General features: G+C 48.9%; 1 pseudogene across 1 annotated transcript; it reads left to right on the forward strand.

The window, feature by feature from the left end:
• Nucleotides 1-11,007: 11,007 nt before the first annotated feature.
• Nucleotides 11,008-12,096, forward strand: LOC308562695 (prolactin-releasing peptide receptor pseudogene; annotated as a pseudogene). Its single transcript has one exon. The product of its transcript is annotated as a prolactin-releasing peptide receptor pseudogene (transcript).
• Nucleotides 12,097-19,324: the final 7,228 nt, after the last annotated feature.

A 19,324-nucleotide genomic window follows, 5' to 3' on the forward strand; every position in this document is an offset into this window, starting at 1 on the left:
AGGAACAGTAGGTTCCAATGCCCTGTGGTAAGAACATGCCTTTTAGAAAGTCCTTGGGCCAGGCTAGGCTTTAGACACCTGGTCTCCCAGTGTCTCAGGCCCAAGGGAAACACAGAACCACTTTCCCAGGAGCTCTGTTCAGGCTTCCACCCCCTCCCCAGTGGGGCCTCTCAGAGCTCACCCCAATCCTGTGGGCCAGACTCCCTGTGCTTGGGCAGCATGCTCTCATCTCTGGAGCCCCTTAGTGGCTCTGAGCAGTGACCATGGGTGGCACTGATGGACTTCTGGGACGAGCCTTCCTGGGCCTACACCTGTCCTGAGATCTTGCTGGGGGTGACTTAACAGGTAAGTGAAGAGGTTTCTGGTTGCCTTGGGCACAGCCAGACAGAGGTGCGAGTGAATGCAGGAGACAGCCAGGCTGGATTTAAGGGCCACCCTCTGGCTAGCAGTGCAGGCCTGTGAGACTGAGGTGGACTGTTATCCCTTCCAAGCCTGAGTGTTTCTGCTGCAACGGGAGGGGCCATGAAGGTTTGGTCAGGGTCTCAGGGAAGGACCCTAAACTCCCTGTATCTGCACAGCAGGGAGGGAAAGCGTGTGATGTATGGAATCTGGGCCCTCTCCACCTGGCACAGTGTGAGGAAGCCCCTGCCCTGAGTTGAAAGAAGAGTATAATGAACACCACACCATGTCCTTCACCCAGAATCACCAGTTGTCAGCATTTTGCGGGATTTGCATTATCCCTCTTAGGTACACAGTTTTCTCAGAGCCATTTGAGTGTACGCTGCACATGCCACGCTCCACCCACGCAACTCCTAAGAATAAGGACATCACTGCAAGATCACAATTCCACTATCACCCTCTAATTAAACAAGTGATTCCTGAGCACCCCTACCCAGGAGCACACCCCAGGCCCTGCATGAACACCAGCTAGAGCACAGCCGCACACCCTGCACCCGTTAGGTCCTCTATGGCTTTTCCTTTGTATCCATCCAGGGCCCCATTAAGGACCAGTTGCTGCTTTCAGTTATCATGTCTCCTTAGTCTCATTGAATCAAAAACAGGTTCCCCACTTTTTGGTTTGTTTTTCGTGACACATTTTTTAGGTGTCCAAGCATCTTGTCAAATGTTGCATAATTTGGATTTAGGTTTTCCCACGACTAGATTCAGACTGAACAATTTGAATAAGAATAGGACTTAGATGATGTCCCATCTCCTATACTCTGTTCTGTCAGGGAGGCACTTGTCACCTCAGGGAAAGGCTGACAGCAGCCTCTCAGAGGAGCTGGGAATGAGTCCTTGGCTTTTGTGTTTCCAAACCCAGTCCTTGAGGGAAGGGAAAGGGCCAGGACAGAGAGAAAGGAAGCACCCTCCTGAGAGCCACAGAGTGCTGGGAGTAAGCAGAGGGAGCAGGAGACTGAGCACTGCCCCTGGGTCCCTGAGGACACCCACAGGGCTGTGGGATGGGCAGCAGGAAGGCCCAGGTTCCCTTTCTTGACCCCCTGCTCCCCTAGGGTTGTGGTCCCCAAGCCTTGCGGAGTCCCCATGGATTATAGACCTAATTTTTTTTTTTAATATGTCTTTATTGATTTCAGAGAGAGGAAGGGAGAGGGAAAGAAACATCAATAATGAGAGTCATTCATCAGCTGCCTCCTGTACGCCCCCACTGGGGATGGAGCCCACAACCCCGGCATATACCCTGAGCAGGAATCAAACCACCATCTCCTGGATCCTAGGTCGATGCTCAACCACTAAGCCACACCCAGCCGGGTGGTATAAATCTTCATTGGATGAGGCAATGGTTTCTCTATATGATACCAAAAGCATAAGAAGCCAAAGAAAAACTTCATCAAAGTTAAAAACTTCTTCTTGAAACTATCAAGAAAATGAAACAACCATGGAATGGGAGAAAATACTTGCAAATCATATATCTGGAAAAGGTGTAATAGCTAGAATATACAAAGTACCTTTGCAAGCCAACAACAAAAAATAAATTTTAAAATGGGCAAAACATCTGAATTACCATTTCTTCAAAGAAAAATAAATGTAAAATAAGCACGTGAAAAGATGCTTAACAATAGTTATTAGGGAAATACCTATCAAAACAACAAAGAGAAAACACTTCACACCCATTAGGCTATTAAAAAATTAAGAAGAAAAAATAAGTGTTAGCAAGAATGTGGAGAAACTGGAAGCTTTGTGCACTGTTGGTGGGTCTGTAAAATGGTAGAGTTTGGGCTAGGGTTAGGGTTAGGGTTAGGGTTAGTGTTAAGATTAGTGTTACAGTTAAGGTTAGGATTGCACCTAGGGTTAGGGTTAAGTTTAGGGTTAGGGTTTGAGTTAGTGTTAGCGATAGGTTAGGTTTAGACAAAGACTTAGGATTAGTGTTAATATTAGGGTTACGATTAGGGTTAGGGTTGTGGTTAGGTTTAGTGTTAGGGTTAGGATTAGACTAGAGTTAGGGTTAGGGTTAGGTTTACGGTCAGGATTAGTCCAAGGGTTAGGGTTAGGGTTAGGGTTCTGGTTACTGTTAGAGTTACAGTTACGACTAAGGTTAGGGTTAGGATTAGACCTAGGGTTAGTGTTAGGCTTTGGGTTAGGTTTAGTATTCAACCTAAGATTAGAGTTAGGGTTAGGATTAGGGTTAGAGTTACGATTAGCGTTATGGTTATGGTTACGGTTAAAATTATGTTTAGGGTCAGGGTTAGGTTAGGGTTAGGGTTGGGGTTAGGATTAGGCCTAGGAATAGGATTAGTTTTACGGTTAAGGACAGGGTAAGGATTAGGGTTAGAATTAGGAGGTTAGGGTTAGGGTTTGGGTTAGGATTAGGTCTAGGATTAGGGTGAGGGTTAGGGTTAGGATTTGGGTTGGGGTTAACCCTAGGTTTAGGGTTAGGGTTAGGGTTAGGGTTAGACCTAGGGTTAGTGTTATGTTCAGGGCTAGGGTTAGAGAGATGGTTAGGGTTAGGATTAGACCTAGGGATATGGTTATGTCGAGGGCTAGGGTTAGAGAGATGGTTAGGGTTAGGATTAGACCTAGGATTAGGGTTATGTTGAGGGCTAGGGTTACAGATATGATTAGGGTTAGAATTAGACCTAGGGTTAGGGTTATGTTGAGGGCTAGGCTTAGAGAGATGGGTAGGGTTAGGATTAGACCTAAGGTTAGGGTTATGTGGAGGGCTGGGTTTAGAGAGATGGTTAGGGTTAGGATTAGACCTAGGGTTAGGGTTATGTTGATGGCTAGGGTTAGAGAGATTGTTAGGGTTAGGATGAGACCTAGGGTTAGGGTTATGTTGAAGGCTGGGGTTAGAGAGATGGTTAGGGTTAGGATTAGACCTGGGGTTAGTGTTAATGGAGGGCTAGGATTAGAAAGATGGTTAGGGTAAGGATTAGATCTAGGGTTAGGGTTATGTTGAGGGCTAGGATTTGAGAGATGGTTAGGGTTAGATTAGACCTAGGGTTAAGGTTATGTTGAGGGCTAGGGTCAGAGATATGGTTAAGGTTAAGATTAGACCTAGGGTTAGGGTTATGTTGAGGGCTAGGGTTAGAGAGATGGTTAGGGTTAGTATTAGACCTAAGGTTAGGGTTATGTTGATGGCTAGGGTTAGAGAGATTGTTAGGGTTAGGATGAGACCTAGGGTTAGGGTTATGTTGAGGGATAGGGTTAGAGAGTTGGTTAGGGTTAGAATTAGACCTAGGGTTAGTGTTATGTGGAGGGATAGGGTTAGAGAGATGGTTAGGGTTAGGATTAGATCTAGGGTTAGGGTTATTTTGAGTGCTAGGGTTAGAGAGATGGTTAGGGTTAGGATTAGACCTAGGGTTAGGGTTATGTTGAGGGCTAGGGTTAGAGAGATGGTTAGGGTTAAGATTAGACCTAGGATTAGGGTTATGTGAAGGGCTAGGTTTAGAGAGATGCTTAGGGTTAGAATTAGACCTAGGGTTAGTGTTATGTGGAGGGCTCTCGTTGGAGAGATGGTTAGGGTAAGGATTAGACCTAGAGTTGGGATTATGTTGAGGGCTAGGATTAGAGAGATGGTTAGGGTTAGGATTAGACCTAGGGTTAGTGATATGTTGAGGGCAATGTTAGAGAATGGTTAGGGTTAGGATTAGACCTAGGGTGCAGTAACTTACTCATCACGTCTTAATAACTAAGTAATAAAGGCTGTGTCCTTCCTCTGGTCCCCCGACTGGCTCTTTCGGACTAGTGAAGAACAGCATGGTGCTCCCGGGGTTGTAGCCCTTAGGCCACATGAAGGAAAACCCAGTTGGGGGGCCCTGGCATCCAGTCCCAACATCCATGAAGAATGCTGCTTGGTTCAAGAGCACTGTTTCCCCCACACTCAGCTGACCATCATAAGCACTCACGCCGATGTAATGAGCTCTTACAATTCATTCAGCAAAGAGAGTCCCCTGCAGTGTGAATTGGGTCACATCTTGTGACTGAGAAATTTCTCTTTGCTGAATGGACCCCTGAGAAATCCTCCCCAAAGAGGCATATGGGAACGCGTTTATTTTATTTTTATTTTTCTGAATTTGAATCCTGAGTTTTTACAAAATAGATGACTATTGAGCAGCAATAGAATGTTATGGTCACTGGAAACATCACCACTGATAATATATATGCTTCACTCTTAATCCAAATACTGGAATAGCATATGGACCTTTTGCTACAGATTTATTGAGATATAATTGACATATTGTATAATTGTGAGGTGTTGATTTAATACACTTGTATATTGCGAAATGATTCCCACCATAGCACCTCCATCATACCACATAACTACCATTTATTTTATTTGTGGTGAGAACATTTCAGATCCACACTCTTAAGCAACTTTCAAGTATATAATACAGTATTATTAACCATGATCACCATGCTGTCCATTAGATCCCTAGAATTTGTCATCTTAGGGCTGAAAGTTTATAGTCTTTGACCTATATCTGGAACATCTTTATTTTGGTAAAGCCTATAATAGCAAAAAGTTGCAAACAACCTAAATGTCCATCAATACTACTTTTCCGTGGCTTCAGGCATATATATATGTTAACACACAGGGAAAGGACAAGTGTAACCTCTGAGAGAGGGACTGAGATGGAGGGTGGAGGTCAAAGGGAGCTTTAGGCTCATCTGTTTCATGTCTATAAAACATGAGAATGTGTTCATGTGCTATTTATGTCACTAAAAATAACTTGAAAAAGACAGAATATAGGAAAAGCACTGAGCTCCTACAGTACAACTGTCTTCCCATATTTATCATGTAAGGGGAGGGGATGGGCTGAGACCCAGTGTGGCTCCTCTGGTGGCAAGCCAGGCTGGGTTTGGTGGCTGCATCTCAGTCACGGTGGGACCGTAGGGAGCCAGGGTTCCATAGATTCACTGCCTAGTGGCAGACTGTAGGACACGGTACTCACACTTGAGTACGCATCAGAACAACCCACAGTGCCTGTGATATTTTCATTTCCCCAGCTCTCGCTTTCAGCAGTGCTGATTTAATAGGTCTGTCTTGTGGTCCATCAATCTGTAGTTTTTTAAAATAAGCACCAGAAGTGATGCTGACATAGGTGGCCTTTGAGCCACAGAGGACAAGAGGCATACAATCCATGTTATTCGCCCTCTGCAGAGACACTGCTCTCGGTGTCCTCAAGGATGAATGCTGGGCTGTTTCCCTGGTGACAAAGGCCCACTAGCTAAGAAAAAACACAGGGAGATCACACCTTCCTAGACATCTGAACTGTCAAACTGCCGTCCCTGGATGTCGTGCATGTACACACACGTGTAAATCACTGGAAAAACACAAGGACCATTCCAGTTTTGCATTTTGTTAAAAACTAAACAGGAAGAGTCCCTAGCTCACAAGACAGTAGCACCAGAATGATGTGTCTAGAGAATAACTCAGAGGGGGGACATAGAGAGACGTGGTTTGGGTCCGTCTCTGTGTTTGGTCAGGAGGCAACCAGAATGAGGGGCTTCTACAAGGTCCAGTTTTCTATCTAGATGTGACCACAAAGAGTCCTTACTGCTGAATGCCCTAATGCAAACACAAGATGATTGTAACCATCCATAAAAGCCATTTCCAGTTGATTATGAAACAGGATTGGAATCAAAAATAGGAAAGCAAATTGCCTGCCTTTGGAAAGGAATGTTATAGAAATGGCTTTCGAGTGTTTTGTTTTGTTTTGTTTTATTTATTTACTTACTTATTTATTTAATCATTTATTTATTTATTTATATTTTCTACTCCTGATAGACTAAGCTGAGATATGCCATCCCTGCTGCTCATGTCTGAGTATCGACAAGAATCCAATCAAAAGTTAAAAAATAGAATGTGCTAAGATCTTGAATTGAGTCGATTGGTCAAGCCTTGTGTCTCTTAGTGCTTTTTTTGGGGGGTACAGAATGTGACCTGGCTGGGTCCTGAAGAGGAATACGGTGAGACCCAGGGATGTATGCAATGAGGCTGCCTGTGGCAAGAGGCCCTAGATAGGCCAAGGTCAGGGACTAAAGCTGCCCTAGAGTTTTGGGGGTGGGGGGGAAGCAACTCAGCCAGCCTGGGTCTCCCCTCATCCCTGGATAATCCTATCAAAACAGGCCACACTGTCAGCATCACTCATGGACCACTTGGGATATTATTAAAGACATGCATTTCAAAATTAAACCACAGAAAGGAGGAGAAGGGAGCTGTGCCATGCAGCAAGCTTGCCTAGTTACTCCACCCCAGGACCTGACAGGGATGCAGGAGTCACCGCGAGCCCTCCCCTGGGAAAAGCAGGGCTGGGGAAAGAGGGAGGTGGGTTCCTCACACAAAGCCGCAGCCTGTAGAACATTCTGATAATTAGAGCACTCACTTTTCATTCATTTCCTGCCACCTGAACACTCATAGAGATTCATAATGGCTCTAAATTGTTGTGTATGTTTTACATAAGCATAGGAAGGAGTCACATTTAAACAACATGTGCAATGTTGATACAGTTGAGTAAAAAATGTTATGAATGCTTTAACGACTCTTGTGAATTAAAATAAATATGCTCTATAAGGGTAAACACAATTCTGATTTGCTAAGGCAATTAGTAAATTTCCCAGTGGTCGTTAATGCCCCCTTTCACAGCAGGTGGTGGCAGTGGCATTTTCCATGGGCTTACGTCACAGTGATCCACATGGGCTTCCTTCTTACTCGCTGAAGTGCACATTTCCAGCCAATAATGTTTAGTTGTTGTTTTCTGTCCTTGATTTTTTACACAACATTTCACCCGGGGCGTTGCATGACTGGTAAACGGTAATAAAACGAAGGAGAGCATTTAGACCGAAAAACGGTGAACTCTCCTCACCACAGACAATCTTCTGGAGGAATGTTCAAGTGGAAGGGTTTAGGGAATTGCCCCCCTGAAACCCTCTTGACAAGAGACAGTGACATAAGGCAGGACAAAGGAGCATCCAAGAGTAGTCGCCATTACTAGGTGCCACTATGTGCAGTTCAGTCACATATGGGATCTTCTCAACATCCTCCAGAGGTGGATATTTTTATGAATTTCTTATATTCTCCAAAATGGGGGTTCTTGCAGAATAAAATGCCCAAGGCCCACATTGAGTGATGGCGGAGCCCTTACACAAGCTCAAGAGCTGTATCTGTTCCTTACTTGGGCTTTGGGCCCAGTGATCGCCTCTATTTGGTAGTCAGCTTGGGCTTATCTTAGGGTTTTCTTAAACATCATCTTTTCCCATTTGCCCTGCTGCTCTTTTAGGAAGCGATGAGTAGACAACCTGGTAAATGCAGGGTTTTTGGAAATACAATTCTGGGGTTCAGATGTCTGAAGAGAGCTGACTGTGAAGGCTGGTAGCGCTTTCAAGCAGAGGACTTTGTGAACTTTTAAAAAATATATGTTTTTATTGATTTCAGAGAGAGGACGGGAGAGGGAGAGAGATAGAAACATCGATGAGAGAGTCATTGACCAGCTGACTCCTGCACGCCCCCTGCTGGGGATCGGAACCCGAAACCCAGGCATGTGCGCTGACCGGGAATTGAACTGTGACCTCCTGGGTCATAGGTTGATGCTCAACCGCTGAGCCACGCTGGCCAGGCGACTTTGTGAACTTTAAGAGTGCTGAATTGGTGTAAGGCACTGGTTCTCAGCCAGGGGTGATTTGGTCCCCCACTCTCACCCTCAGGGGGATACTTGGCAATTTTTAGAAACATTTTTGGTTGTCACAATTGGGTATGTGCACTCCTGGCATCTAGAGGGTAGAGGCCAGGGATGCTGCTAAACATTCTACAATGCACGGGACTTCCCCACATGACAGAATTACCCTGCCCCCCATGTCACTAGTGTGGAGGGTGAGAAACCCTGGTATGAGGGGCTGCTACATTTCTTATATATTTGGAAGCTTTTTTTTCAGGGCTTTAGCTAAATTGATTATAACTTGGAGAGCGTGGGTTTAGAATGGATACAGGTGCATAAAATTGATTGCTTTTGTTCCAGTGTTGACTTTTCCTCCTCTATGAGTGAATCATTTGAATTTGGAGGGTGAAATAATTTTACTTCTATCAGCCCTAACAGAGATATCTGCATCCAGAAGACAAAGGACAAGGGCTTGCTGGAGAGGGGCGAGGGAGCTCCACCCTCTGGAAAAAGGCAGTAAGATGTGAGGGGGTGAGATAGCTTCAGAGGAGTGTCGAGTAAGAAACATCTAAACCTGTAGAGAATTTTTATGGGTTTATCTGAGCCAAACTGATGACAATAGGTAGGAAGCAAAATCTCAAAAGATTGAGAAAATGCTCCAGAGGACAATAGCTAGGAAGCAAAAACTCAAAGGATTGAGAAAATGCTCCAGAGAACGGCAGTTTATTTTATACATTACAATCAAAGGAGGAGACATAAGAGGGTTACATGAAGTCCACTGGTGGTATATTAGGGACCAGGGAGAAAGCAAAGCTGGGAAATCTCTAGGGTTGGATAAAGAGTAGAATGGAGAGACGCGTGCTTCTTTTACATTGGTGGGTGTGGGACAGTTAACAATGAACACTTACAGCACTTAGAGGTGGTATTCGGGGGCCAAGATAACAATGAGGGGTTTTGTGGTCAAGCCCTCTGGTGTGGTCTGGGCCCTCAGGGGTCTGGAAAAAGAGATTACTCTCATATTTTAAAGGTATGTTATCTTTGATGCAAAAAGACAATTGAAGAAGGGCTAATTTAAGGTAATGATTCATCTTTGTAAAGGAAGCTACGGACCTGGGATGTGACTACTCGCCATAATCCACTTTCAGTTAGGAATTTTCCTGTGCAGACCACGCTATGCAATTACTTTCAGTCTCTGAGTTTGTAGGGTTTGCCTTGCAGGCCTGTGCTGAGTTGTCAGGTTTAGTATGGGGCCCTTTTTTTGCCCACAGAAGGGAGGTTATAAAACCCCCTCCCCTCCCCTCCCCTCCCCTCCCCTCCCCTCCCCTCCCCTCCCCTCCCCTCCCCTCCCCTCCCCTCCCCCCCGTGGTCCAGGCTAATTTGCATTTCAAGGACGACTTAATACAACTAAAATTTTATGTAACTTTTAAGCTTCTCAAATGTTTGTTACTTCTGTTTTCCAAGTGGAAATCCTGCAATTACTAGTATAGACATATTTCACTCCTAAAATGAGGTGAGGAGGCCTGGGGGGTGTTCGTATAAGGGGGACAGGGTAGGGTCCTGGCCCAGGAACTTAGATTCTGTCCTGGGAGAGCCACGCAGATGAGGGACAGGGCATGGGGGCTGAGAAAGAGCGAAAAGGGTGATTGGGGAGTAGTGGGGGCCGGGTATTAAGTGTGTCTGTGCAGTATAACTGGCATGAGGGCTGTATTTTCTGATCTAGAGAGGCGACAGAGTCACCACCCTCCAACGCCCAGAGACCCCTGCTCACTGGCCTCCACTCCACCCTGCTGCACTTGGAGACGCAGCCGCAGCCCCAGGAACCAGGCTGGTCCCTTTTCCGAATGCTTCGGACCCAGAGAGGGGTCGGAACTCCCCTCCGCAGCACCCGGGCTCCCAAAAGCCGGGCCCGCGGGAGCTGTCTGCGGTGCTGAACCCTGTGTTGGGCTGGGCGGGAACCGCAGCCTGGGGGAAGCGCTCGGGGGTCCCGGGGAGGGCGAGGGCCCGCAGGTCTGCGGGGAGCTCAGGGCTCTCCATTTTAAATCCCTGCAGGAGCCCCCACGCTACTTTCTACACCCCAGCCTGGACTCTACGCAGGATCCAGCGCTTAAGGACGGGCCCCTCGCTCTCCCCCACACCCCGTGCATCTCAGTCCCCACCCCACTCCTCTCTAGCCCCTTCCCTCTGAAACTGCACCAGGTCGTCCCGAGAGACCTGGCGCTTCTTGCCCCATGCTCCCCTCGTCCGCCCCACCCTCTCCGGAGCGGAACTCCCCTAGGGCGCAGCAAGCTCCTGCAGTCGCGTCTCTGTCGCCCAGGTTTGTCCACCCCTCCTTCCTTTGCCGTTTCCATCCTTCTGTCACTCGCCCTTCTCTCCAGTTGTCTAAGCACCGAGTCTGGTGGTGTGCGCTCCGCCGCCATTTTCCATACAAGGGTGCGCTGGAGTGGGGGCGGGGCAGGGGAGGCGCTCCCGGCCCCCCTCAAAAGCTGCGAGCCCACTGGCAACTCCTGCATCTGTTCAGCTCCCGCGGAAAAGCGAGAAGCCGGCACCGCAGTCGCCGGCGGAGGAACTCCAGAGGACAGATTGCACCTCTCCCTCCCTCGATAGCTTTCCCGTTCGCCAAGTCGCACTCACCGGGTAGGACCGTGCCCCTGGGTCTAGCCTGCGCCCACTGAGAGAGCTCTAAATGGATTAGAAGGCGTTTAAATAACCTGTGCGTGCATAACCACGCACCGATTTATTTTTGCAGAGGTGGGATGGCAGCACTTTAAATTGTTATTTATCTTGGCCAGTTACTCCAAAGGGAGTATTTGGATAATTGGGGAGGGAGCGGTTGGGTAGGAGGGGGTAGATAGAAAATGAGAATTGACCGACTTTGATTCTCTTTGGACAGGTAGCCATGGCTTCCCTGCCGACTCAGGAGCCCCTGGTCCCTGACTTATTTTCTGAACTTCCCCCGGTGGCTTCAACTCCAGCGAACCAGAGCGCAGAGGCCTTGGTGGGCAATGGGTCGGTGGCTAGCCCGGGAGCTCAGGGCGTCACTCCGTTCCAGAGCCTGCAGCTGGTGCATCAACTGAAGGGGCTGATCGTGCTGCTCTACAGCATCGTGGTGATCGTGGGGCTGGTGGGCAACTGCCTGCTGGTGCTGGTGATCGCGCGCGTGCGCCGGCTGCACAACGTAACCAACTTTCTCATCGGCAACCTGGCCTTGTCCGACGTGCTCATGTGCAAGGCCTGCGTGCCGCTCACGCTGGCCTACGCCTTCGAGCCGTGCGGCTGGGTGTTCGGCCGGGGCCTGTGCCACCTGGTCTTCTTCCTGCAGCCCGTCACCGTCTATGTGTCGGTGTTCACGCTCACCACCATCGCAGTGGAACGCTACGTCGTGCTGGTGCACCCGCTGCGCCGGCGCGTCTCGCTGCACTCCAGCGCCTACGCGGTGCTGGCCACCTGGGCGCTGTCCGCGGTGCTGGCGCTGCCGGCCGCCCTGCACACCTACCACGTCGAGCTCAAGCCGCACCCCGTGCGCCTCTGCGAGGACTTCTGGGGGCCCCAGGAGCGCCAGAGCCAGCTCTACGCTTGGGGGCTGCTGCTCGTGACCTACCTGCTCCCCCTGCTGGTCATCCTCCTATCTTATGTCCGAGTATCGGTGAAGCTACGAAACCGCGTGGTGCCGGGCTGCGTGACCCAGAGCCAGGCCGACTGGGACCGCGCGCGCCGCAGCCGCACCTTCTGCCTCCTGGTGGTGGTGATGGTGTTCGCCATCTGCTGGCTGCCGCTGCACGTCTTCAACCTGCTGCGGGACCTCGACCCAAGCGCCATCGACCGCTACGCCTTCGGGTTGGTGCAGCTGCTCTGCCACTGGCTCGCCATGAACTCGGTCTGCTACAACCCATTCATCTACGTCTGGCTGCACGACAGCTTCCGCAAGGAGTTGCCAAAGCTCTTGCTCGCCTGGCCCCGCAGGATCGCGCGGCAAGCCAGAGCATGACACTCTTTGTGGTCATCTCATGCCTCTGCACCTAGGCCTGCCTCATCTGATGCCCCTCCACCCCCCCTCCCTGGTCTCCGAGGGTGCCAGTGAGGCTGGACTGGGGAACCTGTTCCCAGAACCAGAGCTAAGCCAACACGGGCAGAACACGCAGCCCAGCCCTCTTGCTCAGCCGCCCTGCCTTGTCCTTGAGTCTTTGTAAAACGTTACATGGGCTTTGCTGCTAGTGCTTTGCTTGGAGGAGGCCAGGGAGAGGGAAGGAGATTTACTATTTTCTATTTGTGCTTTAAAGGTCAAGCAAAGCTCTTTCTCTGGTTTTCAAACAGTGTTTCTGAACCGTGGCCGCCTTCCTTGCTTTTCCTTCTGTTTGCCACTGGGTGAGACGAGAAGGGGCAATGAGGTAGGACGTAAAGCCTGTCGGTTTGCCTTTTTAAAAGTTTGCAACTCGGATATAATACCTGATATCGCTTAGCTGACTGGAACCCGTTTGTTTCTAGAATCCCGGGGAAGCGTGTATTACCAATCGACATCTAGGATGTTAGCGTTTCCTGAATAAGGCCTTGATACATCAAAGGGGGTTTTCATTTTAAATCCACTTGCATTTATAGTGCAAAAGACTTACAAGTCACCTTCAAGAAGGTCTTGCTATTGTTTTTCCTCTCCTTACCCCCAATTTTATTTGAAAATGATGACATCAATTAGTCAATGAAGAGATTAAATGGGAATAAAGTGGAAAAGGTACCAGTCACTTAAGGGGACATACAGCTGTGCATAGGACAGACGTCCTACCTGTGGGTATGTTTGTGTGTACGCACCCAGTGTTTGCCAGAAGGTGGGCGCTCAGGTATTTGCTTTTCTGAAACTGGGTGTAATCTGTGAGCTACAGCGTTCTCCCGCATCGTCTAATTGCTCGGTCGCAGCAGACCCACGGCGGTGGTCTTACAACTGCTCGCCACCTGCTCTGTAGCGACACACCTGGGGCACGATCAACTCCGAATACAAGGACCGGGAGAAGCTTACTTAAGGTCAAAAGAGAAAAATAAACTGTCACTCTCCAGGATGCACAGAACACGTAATTCCAATCCCATGGTTAAGGGAACAGGTGAAGACTGTTGGGCTGTGATACCATGCTGATAATTCTCGCCGTAACCTCCTGAGAGTTCTGTAAATGAGGACAAGTGCCCAGGGACAGGGGTTTCCACATTGATGTTGCAACAGTGACTGGGCAGTGAGAGCAGGAGCCTTAGGCAATGGTACCTGATATGCAGCTGTCAGATCAGCCCTGTGGCATCCCAGGGACCGGCTCCTGCGCTTCCAGCAGCGCCATTACCGGGAGGCTCAAGGCCACACACCCCATGTTTCCTTAGAGCATTCTTGGGGTATGTGTGGAGAGTGGGGGCGATGGGGAAAGGATGGGATTCGTTGGGGAGAAATATGATTGATTGTGGTCTCTTTGTTGCCAGGTTAAATTCACTGCTTCTTAGCTCTGGTTGCTCCTAGAATCACCTGGGGAGCTTTCAGATAACATCACTGACTAGGCCCTGTCCTCAGAGAGTCCAGTCGATTTGAGATGGGCCTGGGCATAAGGGCTTTTCAAAGCATTTTAGTTGGTTTTAATATACGTTCAAGATTCAACTTTATAATTTTTAAAATTGGCTTTAGAGAGAGAGGAAGGGAGAGGGAGAGAGAAACATCAATGTGTGAAAGAAACATCGACCAGTTGCCTCCTGTACATGCCCCTACTGGGGCTCTAACCTGCGGTCTGGGTACGTGCCCTGACGGGAGTTGAACCTGTGACCCTTTGGTGGACAGGATGACCCTCCAACCAACTGAGCCACATTGGCCAGGGTAAGAAGTATCCTCTTTTTAATTAGTCTCAGAAACATCTGAGTGAAGCTTTCATTGTACCTGTCACAGGTGTTAAGAATTTGAAGTTGAATTCTGACAGTGAGTTACTTGGGGAAAACTCTTTTAAGCCTTCAGACAATACCTGATGAATCACATAGAGACAACTCGTTGTAATCAGGAATATATAGGTATGCTTTCAACAATTTCCTTACATGTCTTCTATGTGTAAGGCACTGCGTGAGTCCAGTCAGATCAATTGCATTATAAAGTTATACACTACGAATTATTCCAAATCCAAAAATTGAAGTGTTCCCTGATTAGCTTGATGTAAGTCAGTCTATATCAACTGTGAGAAGAAGGTATCCCAATAATTACTAGAAAAGCTGCCACCTGTTTCTATCATGCTTACAACTTAACATTTTTAATATTTATATGGATTTTATGGAGAGCCTAAAGAGGTTGGAGAATTATGCTGTTTATAAACATTTTTACAAACTAAGCAAATTGGCAAATGAATAGCAACTAATTAATTCTTACCTTATCTGAAATCTCTTTGGGACTAGTTTGGCTATAAAACTAACTTTAGCACTGGCCGGTGTGGCTCAGTTGGGTGAGTGCTGTCCCATGCACCGAGAGGTCGCCGGTTTGATTCTCAGTCAGGGCACATGCCCAGGTGGCAGGCTCGATCCCAAGTAGGCTGCATGCAGAAGGCAGCCGATGGATGTTTCTCTCTCATTGATGTTTCTCTCTCTCTCTCCCTTTCCCTCCCTCTCCCTCTAAAACACATAAAAATATATATTTTAAAAAATTGTTCTAAACAATTTAAAAACATATATTTTTAAAATGTTATGAAAAAACTAACTTTAAAAAAAATCTATCAGAAGTGAGTCCTAGAGAAATCCACACAGGGTTGAAAGTAGAAAATTTTATTTAATATAATCCACTTTAGGTAATACCAAGCATCCAATCCTCTCCTGCAAGGAGTCATACAGGCCATAGAGCTGGGAACTGAGCCAGTCTGGCACTTGGCAGCAGACCTCTCCGAGGCTGACGGGAGGTTCTGTAATCCGCTTTGCAAGCATTGTCACCAGGTCTCACTTTTGGCAGTCAATCAATAGATTAATCTCACTAAATCGGCTGGGGAGTGTTTCAATATGTGTTGGCAACAGTTACCTGGAATTAGCAACTGTGAGAGATGCTAAGGTAACAGTATTCCTATTGATGTAACCTTCCTGAATGTTGTTCTTGTGGATTTTCAGCCTGCTCTTCTACAGGGGGCGCTGAGTTCCAGGTTTATCTTCTCAGGTGGGCTAGTTAACCACCTCTGTCCTGTGGCTTGCATTCCTGAACATCAAGCAGTCTTGCAAAGGCAAGTCACAGAACTGACGTCAAGGGGACCCAGGCAAAGATCTGGGAGTGAGCCCAGGGTCCATTCCCCACAGATGAGAGGTCAGGAGCACCTGTTCCTCAAGGCAGTGCCTCCATTGATTTTCCTTCATGCGTTGATGCCTTTGCTATGTGTATAAGATGCATGTGCGGCTGACTCACTTTGTGAAGCTCTTCAAGCTGGGGCTTGTACTGTGGTAGACATATTTTGGGTGCTCAGTAAATATTAAATCAGTAGTAGAGTCCCCAGTTGTGGGATTAATAAACCAAGCCAGTTACACACACAGCATAGCTACACAACCTCAGATGGCCATGGTTAAAGCAAGGATAAATCATGCCCAGAAAAACACGCTACTCAATCTGGATTTGTCAATTCCAGCAATTCCAGGAATGAACTGTTATTTGGGGTCTTCTGTGAGCCTCTGGACCCAACCCCAGGAAGGACAGCATTTCAGTACATGGCGCCAAGCTCTGTCTGTTCTCTCCAAGACTGAATGTGCCTAAATCCACAGGTTCATCAAAGACAGAGTAGAGAATTTCAGGATTAACTTCTTTTGTATCATTTTTTAAAACCTCACCTGAGGATATTTTTTTCCATTGACTTTTAGAGAGTGGAAGGAAGGAAGAGAGAGAGAAGAGAGAGAAACATCAATTGCTTGCCTTCAGTACGAGCCTGAACTGGGGCTGGGGAGTGAACCTGCAGCTGAGGTACGTGTCCTTGAGCAGGAACGGAACCGCGACCTTTCAGTCGGAGCCCCGACCAGTACTCTAACCGCTGAGCCAAACCGGCCAGGGCCAGGATTAATTTCTATACCAGCATGAATCTGGATCGTTATTTAAATGTTAGCATTTACTCACACTCTTCCACACATAATTTGTGAAATTTAAAGAACATTCAACACTTGGGCCTTTAAACAAAATTGGATCAGATTCCAAATCATTCATGACAGAGTCACAAACAGGGTTTTCTGGTACATCCAAAATAAAAGTTTAAAATGGATTTGGGTACACCTTCCCAGGGATCCATATATTTTGCTAAGATAAGCTAGTCTGCAGATGTTGGAAACGCAAAATATTTATTTGGATGGATGAGCGTTGCCATCTTGATTTGTTAAAAGACCATACATCCCCCACCGGACTTCGTAAGTAGAAAGCCTTATTTTGAACTGCGCGTGCACACTTCCAACAGGTTTTAAATGGTTCTCCTCTGCTTTCCAAATCGATTTCTCATTTCCCACTCTTTATATCTCTATTCTGCCTTTTTCTCCTGCTACTTTCCCATATTATCTATGAAATACGTCCGTTCTGAATCTACCTCCACCCCAGTGAAGGGGAGCGGGTGGGATTCAAACATCCATCTTCCGGTGGGTCCTTCTACGGTGAGTCACGTTGGAGAGCCACCCTGGCTAATTCCGTTGCAGAGGGCGGACTGCACCCAACAAGTGGAGGGCTGCTGTCACTGCACTTCCTGTCCACTGTGGGCCCTTGGAGCTCACACAACTGAACGTTTCACAGATGACTCCAAGCAGAGGTGAGTAACAAGAGTTTGCTCAGAATCTCTGCAGGGCTCTTTATGCGACAAATCTCCTCGAGAGCTTGCAAGAGGGGCCTAACAAGGAGAGGTCAAGTGTGTTTCATTGTGATGTCTGGGGTTGAAGCCCGTACACCTAAGCCAGAATAAGCACTTAACAGTCTTTTTTTATTTTTTAATTTTAATATGTTTTTATTGATTTCAGAGAGAGGGAGGGAGGGAGGGAGGGAGGGAGGGAGGGAGGGAGGGAGGGAGGGAGGGAGACAGAGACAGAGACAGAGACAGAGACAGAGGGAGAGAAACATCAGTGATGAGAGAGTCACTGATCTGATGCTTCCTGCATGCCCCACACTGGGGATTCCACAACCCAGACATGTGCCCCGACTGGGAATTGAACCACGATCTTCTGGTTCATAGGTCGACGCTCAACTGCTGAGCCCCGAGGGCCGGGTGACAGAGTCTTTTAGGCATCCCCTGCTGCCGTCCCTCAGCTCTCAAAAACCCTCTCCGTCACTTGCTGGTGACTCAAGCCTGCCCCCCCCCACACACCCACCCCTGAATTCATCTCCTCCTTCTGGAACGGCATCTAATGATGAATGGAAAGCTACACTCTTTCTCACCACACACAATTAGTTATTGCCAAGTAATATAATAATAAAAAAAATCCTTTGAGCTAGAAAAATTAAGTAAAAACTGCTGTGGGTTAGAAGTCAGGCGCTGGGCTCCTTCTCTAGCCCAGGACAGCACAGTTGCCCTTGGTCGTGTACTACAAGGCTCGCCCAGGCACCTGGGTAGGAGGCACAGGGCTGCAGCATAACCTGCCCCAGGGCGGTCAGATGGGTGGCCTGGCCATGCTGGGTGTGCAGCAGGCAGGTTCCTGTGAGGAGCCAGTCCTTCTGGGGCCCTGCCCTTGCAGAGCAAACGTGGGGTCACACTGACCTCCTGCTTCTTACAAGACTCAACGCAGGCGCAGGTGGGAAATGAGAGCTCTTGTAAGCGCCTTCAAAGGCCATAACTGTTTCTTTAGAACACGCCCTTATTTATTCCCATTCGCTTCCTGCGCCAGGCTTCTCCAGCAAACCCCCTTTCCTTTCTGTGACATAATAACAGAACTCATAACACATCAACATTACTTCCTGGGAGACGGATGTCTACTTAGGCTTAAAATGACACTAATAACAAGCACTCTTGAAGTGCAGCCGAGCCAAAGCCTGGCTGGATGCACGTCCTGTGGCCTGACGGAGCCACCAGGGAATGGGCTGGGTCAGCGGCATGCAGGTGCCTGTGGTCTCACGTCGCGGCAAAGGAGGCGTTTGGCTTGAGTGGAGGAAGAGGATCGGGAACCGGGAGTTTTGGTGGGGCCTGCGTGCTGCATCAGCGCGTCTAGTGCCACCACTAGTGCCTCGGCCCCCTGCAAGGGCGAGCAGGCTCCGGGGACTGGCTGAGTGTCCAGAGCTGGGCCGCTGGGGTCATTCTTCCTGCCGCAGAGCAAAGGGTGTTTCCCAGCACGCTGGTGGGTGGTTGGCAGGCCTGTGGCCCCTGGGGTGTGCAAGCCACTGCTCGTCGTGGGCTGTGCTCTCCACGTCTTGGAGGGAGTCACCAGCAACCAACTTCCTTTTGGTCAGCAGCAGCAGTCGGACCCTGCGCAAAGTGGCCAGCTCCTGGCCTTCCAGGACCCTCTCCTGTGCCCAGCAGCGTGCCGCTGACCTTGGTCTATGCCCCTGAGCCGCAGCGCTTAGTGTACAGCGCCTTCCTCTGCTACCCCGGGGTCCTCCCGCAGCCCTTGCCCAGCAACCTTTCCCTGTGTGTGTGTGTGTGTGTGTGTGTGTGTGGCTGTTTCGGCTTGCTGTCCTCCTCGTGGATCTCCACGAGTTCATGGCTATTCCCCAGCTGAGCTGCGCACTGGCGGCGCCCCTGGCACCTCTGTAGCAGACCTCACTGTGGCCGAGAGCGCCAGACCCACACTAAGGCTACGCTGTGGTCGCCTCTGCTGGAGTCTTGCAAGCTCGGGTCCCTGTCTGAGGACGGCAGGACCCCGCAACCGTGCGCTCCTGGCGGAGCGCTGGCGCACAAGTCCCTGCTCCTTCCGTGGCTTCTCCGGGCGGCCTGCAATCTGTTGCCCCCACTCCCACCCCTAGAATGTCTTTCACCTGCTCCAGAGACTGGGTGGGCCAGAGCCTCATCTCCCACATTTTTCAGTGTCCTTCAACTGCTCTGTCCCTGGGGCCACCCGCACCTGTGTCACCCATGACGCTCTCCACTTCTTGCCCAACTCCGGGTCTCGCCTCACACCCCATCCCCTGCCTTTCTCCCTCACTCTTACTGCTCGAATCCAAGTGAGTCTAGAGGCTGTGCCCTGAATCTCGGCCCCGCCCTTGCTCTTTCACAGGCCCCGGCCCCTGGGCACTATGGCACGCCCGGCGTTATTGAGGGTGGTGCAGGGGTGGCTGCCGTACCGGGGCA

This window comes from Miniopterus schreibersii (genome assembly GCF_964146895.1).
Source record: "Miniopterus schreibersii genome assembly, chromosome: 10".
In the NCBI taxonomy this organism is placed as follows: Eukaryota; Metazoa; Chordata; class Mammalia; order Chiroptera; family Miniopteridae; genus Miniopterus; species Miniopterus schreibersii.